Below are 6,054 nucleotides of genomic sequence, written 5' to 3'. Positions count from 1 at the left end.
GTTTCATGAGATGGTCAGTTGGCTCTTCAATTTTGCACAAACTTCTGCAGTGAGAGCAAAGTTATGGTTAACGCCTTGCTGTCAAGTTTTCACACTATGTCCTTAGCTGATCGTTTGATTCCCCCTTTCAGATCAGGCTGATTAAATTTAACTTGGGACTGGATTTGCAGTGCTTGGTTTGACGTCATCCGAGTAATCAGGTGCCCTCAGTCAGGTTGAAGTCCTTCCAGTAACTGGTGAGAAAACAAGTAACAAAAAGCACTCAACTGGATTTTTTTTAACTACAGCTTCTTTCATTCTTAAGGAGGTCGCACGAACAAATCAAAACATAATAAAGCTTGCAAAACTAAATGACTACATGAACACACACACACTCGGAAAATGATGGATATATATATATATATATATATATATAGAGAGAGAGAGAGAGAGAGAGAGAGAGACCCCACCCCTTTGTTATTTCAACCCCAACAGCACAACAAGTTGCCAGTCTGCGCGAGACATTTTGAAATGCTCCTGAGGCTGACAATCATTTAGAGAAAGCAAACAAATGTACATTTGAAGCATGCAGCCTTCAACATAAGATATCTCTAAATAGAGCCTTCATTCTGAATGACTGATGTGACAAACAGGAAGTCCAGTGATGGTCTCTCAAGCCCCGATTATAAAATGACAATTTGTACCATAGCTGCATGTCTGGTGTTTGCAACAAAGCAATCCGTAATCAAAAGATAATTAACTTATTGGAACTAAACACACGGCTATATGCGCGTCATCAAACATCGATGTGCTGCCCTATTACTGGGCCGCAGTATTCACCAGCTGTGCCCCAGTATCAGATGTAAAATTTAATTTAATTTAATATAAACTACTGATCTTAGCCACAACATTAACATTAAATACACTTCAGCCTTGAAATGAAATCCACTCAGAAAATTGATCAAATTCTGGTTTTACACAATAACAATGTTGTGCTTCGATTGAGATGATGTTTTGTCATTCAAAATATGCCTTTGCTATTTGGGGTCATTTTCAAAGATGTTTGTACGCTGAGCTTTTGTAGTTTCGTGAGAAGTGCCATTCTTCACTTCTCAACTTTTTGTAGAGAGAGGTTTAAACAGAATGTAGGCCAAAAAGTGGAGAATAACATAGGATAAGGCAGGTTTTGTGGCAGGTGACTTTCTTTGCACCCCATATCGAACCCAGATAAACACTATTCAACTTCCAGCGAGCATGTTAGTTGGATCACATCAAAATAATCAATCAATCTGTTTCCTCACTTTCTTTTTAACACAGTCTGTCAGTGTTTCCCCGCACACAAGAACAACAAAGGACATAAACAGTAATAATAAATTAAGAGGATGAATGAAAGGCATAATGAAAAGCCATAATGTGGTTTTGTTGTTGCTGGTGACGATGACATCGGACCTCAGTGCGAAGCGTGACGACATATTTCCCTTTGCCTGTCTTATCAGTGAGGACGCTTCAAGGAAGAACTAGGTGAGCGTCAGTGTTTCTGCCAGGGCTGTTTAGCGTGACGCACCATAGCCTGCCCCTCTGCGCTGCATCGAGACATGTTTAATTCATGTTTCTTTTTTGTAAAGGCTGGCTGCACACACTCCAAAAGCCATTAAGATCACATTTTCTCCACTCCCTAGTGTCACAGTAACTCTTCAGTCCATCTCATCCAACAATCTCCCCTTGTCATTCATTTAACATCTTTTTTTTTAATTTCATACGTCTTTCATCCTATACTTCCTGCCATCCTGCCTTCTCCTTTCACCTCACGTGAAGGGCCGTTCTCCCCTTCGCACCTGCTTTCATTCATCCGTCGTCCGCTAGTGCCATCTTTTTGCCTCAAGTGAAACATAGCACATAACAATATCTGCTTCCCCCGCAAGAACTTTTAGACTCTCTTGAATTATTCACACGCACATATCTGCAGCACATTCCTGACCCCAAGATAAGTGCTTTTATCCTCAATCCCACGTAATAAAATCGGAATGTCCTTTTTTTACACTCCTTGGCCACATGGCCTCACTGGGGTGGGTTTAGTGGAACACAGATGATCAGCAGATTCGAGGCCATTCTACAAAGGATTGGGGTGGATACACTGTAGTGTAGATCCATTGCTGCTGAGTCGAGGAACTCATATCAACTAGCCTTTTCTGTACGGTATATTTTAGTACTGGTATCTGTTTACAACGCAAATCAAAGGAACTATATTATGTTCATTTGATACGTTGCAGTTGATGAATCCTTTCATGCACCCTGTAACCTGATAACATGATAAGCTGTCCACTGTAGTAACCGCTGTCCCTGAAAGGGTTAAATGTGACATAGAAAATAGTCATGCCTAAGAATCATGATGGCTGCCAATCCTTGTCATTCCTTTGAAAAGGACCCTTTTTTTTTTTAATGAAACAACCAAGGGGGAAATAAAATGTATCATAGATCATGTTTTAAGAGGAAGACAGCGAGCTGATCTGTGCAGTTTAGTTAACACTAATGTTGTACATGGACTGGATTAAATACCAAACTCAAATAATTAAGGAGGCCACACTCACAAATTGCTCCCGTATTAGTTCGCTCAGCTTTTGTTTTTGGCGAGTGCTTTTTGTTACGATTAGGATGTCACACTGCAGGTATCTCTGATTCCAATTTCATTTTATTTATTTTTTTGCTGACTGTCCACACAGTTTTTAGCAAGTGTCCGAATTGGATTCAACCCTATTTAGGATAAAAAATCTGATGGGAGTCTGAAAAAGGCCTTACCGTAGTTTCTTTTTGTTACTATTAGTTTCTTGCGTTTTTGTGAGTGTGTTTTGGTCATTGTTCATTCCTTGCAGTTTGCAAGCATTTTTTTCTGTTTTTGAACGTTTTCATACATTTATATATATATATATATAAATAATAAATTAAAAATAATAATAATAAATATAAATCTGTGCTAAACTTTACCCGGTGTCTACCTTTCTGGGATCTGCAACATAACCGATAATACTTGCAATGAGCTGTTGCGAGAAGAGCTCTGACTGTGGCAACACTACTTTAATAATAATAAGACTGGGTAAGAGCAACAAGTTAAAAAAAAAAACAACAACAACAACAACATAATACTGTATTCCACTTGGAAAAAAAGGATCTGTAGTACGTTTATACACACTACAATATGGGGAGGGAAGATTGGGGGGACACAACCCTCATGTTAATGTTAAAAGAAATAAAGGCCTATTCTGGCTCGAAGTAAAGTGTACATTTTTTGCATGAACTAATGTGTGTTGTGCACAGCTCCAATAGACCTACATACGCGGCCAATGATTTACAATCTGCTGCAGGTACCATGAGTTAAAACATGCAGAGCACACAGAAATGGAAGCTGATTTTTTTTTTCCTAAAATAATCTCCCCAGTGGTGTTGAGGTTCACGTGGTTTGGTGCATGTAGCCCAAATGGCCTTTTTCATGCTGACGTCTGCTTCAAGAATACAATTTACCACATTTATTTTTGCTCCAAATTACATAGAAAACTACTAGATCACCAGTTTGCACAAATCCATCCATTGTGTGCTTTGCTGTTCAGATGCAGAACACACACGCACACACACGCATACAAGCATGTCGGGCAAATCAGCATTTTGCAGGTGTCAATGTGTCACGAGTCAGAATACAATTTAAAAAAATAAAAATTGCGGGTATAAATGAATAAAACTGGAATTTAGTCTGACAACACTGGTACTATTCATGCAATAGGAAGGAGTTTCTGAGACTTTCACAGTCTTAAGCCACAGTCAAAATAATGACTTAAACAAGCTGAAAACCTCTGTTATTACACAAGTGCTGTCGAAGAGCGTCCCACTCATTCAAGTCAAGTGTTGGATAGTTTCATTATTGATGCGGCAGCGAAAGGATAGGGTACTTAAAATTAGAGCAACAGTCAACACAGTTGTGACACGCTCGCATGCCTTCGTTACAAATCACATGAAATCAACTCAGAATGCGAAAAGAGACATTCCGCCACGGCAACTGTGTCGAAATGTGGCGCGCTTGTGATTTATCGAACGTCAAATCTCGCTTTATTTCACAGGAAAGACACGTTGGATGTTTTGTGTTTCATGAGTCGTGAATCAATTTGTCACCGCAGGTCGTTTTGCCACATGGCATGCATTTCTACGCAAGGTGATGCACTAGAGATCGCATGCTGTGGGCTGCTCAGAGTTGTTTATCTAATATGACAACCTGACTCTGAACCGTCAAGGTTTGCATGCAATTTTAAAACACAAATACAAGTGACAGTGGAATACTGCAGAACTGTAGCTGATTTGACAGGTTGTTTTGGCACTTAAATGTGTCATAACCACTAAACCACCGGTGTCAAAGCCAAGGCCAGTGGGCCAGATCTGGCCTGCCACTTCATTTTATGTGGCTAGTGAAAGCAAATCAAGCATATCAACTTCCATGATGCTTGCTAAAGTCGGAACCAAAATTGTCATACGTAATCCATATGTTAGAACGAGCCATTATTCTTGACTTAACATTTTAAAACTAGTGAGTTGTTGGTCACGTTATGTGAGAGCCAATGGGAGCCAAGCCACAGGATGCAAACACCAAGTAAAAGTAGTATGTCTACTTTGGTAAATAATTACAATGCAGCTGGAAAAAAGTACTCGCACAGTAGCCTCCAAGCCTTACAGAGTAAAAAGGATATCAGACAGATGTGTCACAATTTCATTTATTTATTTATTTTAATGACATTCACATTTAGGTACATTTCTCAGGAATGCTCACTGTGGATACAAGCCCAAAGGTGCAAACAGTTTACCAAATTGTAAAAGTCATATGCTCTGGGTACCCAGTGTATCTTTGAGAGAACCAAGGATGCAGTTTTTAGTTTAGGTTTTGTTTTGGGTTTTTTTGAGCACAGCTGAAAAGACCACAGGTAGAACTAACCAGATCAGAGGGAGCACTGTGACAGGCATATACTTTAATTCTCTTTCAAATGTGATTTTGGACCACAATCATGTCAATAACTGAGCATGGCCGCATGATTAATGTCTCGTTATTTGGTAACAGCAGCTGGTTGAGGCTCTCACGTTGGATCTCACACACAAGTAAATGGAAATCTGCTGTCTGAGAAATAGCTTTCTAATCAATTTGGACGCGTCGTGTGAGAAAGATAATTGGATTCAAACCATGGAACATTTGTAGCTCCTTTTCCAATTCCGGCTTCTGTTATGAGTTTACTATAGTGTGACTGAAGGAAGAAAGGAAAGGGACAAGCGACATGGCGCTTGGTCAGTGTACAGGTTTCAGTGAGTGTTTATGATGCGGTAGTCATGCTTTCTCCCGCGCAGGCATGCAGACTCTAGAATCAGTCTTCCAGACAACTGGAGGGGTGTTTGACACACTCTGCAAGAAGTGTAAACTCCAGCAGGACAACCAGAGATTTTTAGGGGAGGGAGCGGGGTCAAAGTTGCTGCTGAGGCAGGTTCCAGAGGTGGGCATAATAGCTCAATATCAGACCCAGTAGTCCATTTTTCAATGTAAATGATGGGGTAAAACTTTCAAAGGAGTAAAAAAAAAAAAGGAAACAAAATAAGAAAATACAAATTATGCCAGACATAATGCATGAGTGAATGCACCATCGATTGCTGCTGTTGCTCACCATCAGAAAAGAATCAAGTCTCTGTGACCTGAATTTGTGAATCACATCACACTTAGCAGTTAAGGAACATATTATTGGATTTGTGAACAAATGAGCTCGATTAACAAAGGAGAACATAAAGCCTCGAAGTGTGTGTGCATGCCAGTATGTGTGTACTAGATGTTATCGTTAACCGATACAAAAAAATATATACAGTAAAGTAAAACTAAAATTTAAACAAAAAATCCTCATAGAAAGAAATCAAATAAAAAAAGTGTTGTTTTCTAACCTACAACTAACTGAAACTACATTTTATGTTTCCAAAACTACCAATGATATCAAAAAAATGTCCTAGAGGTGACCTCATCTGGCAGCAGCCAATCAAAAGGCACTGCGCAATGACATCACTCCT

The sequence above is a fragment of the Hippocampus guttulatus genome, chromosome 9 (assembly GCF_054856545.1).
Source record: "Hippocampus guttulatus isolate MCC_2025c chromosome 9, RoL_Hgut_1.0, whole genome shotgun sequence".
NCBI lineage: Eukaryota > Metazoa > Chordata > Actinopteri > Syngnathiformes > Syngnathidae > Hippocampus > Hippocampus guttulatus.
Note: the sequence above shows the minus strand (reverse complement) of the source record.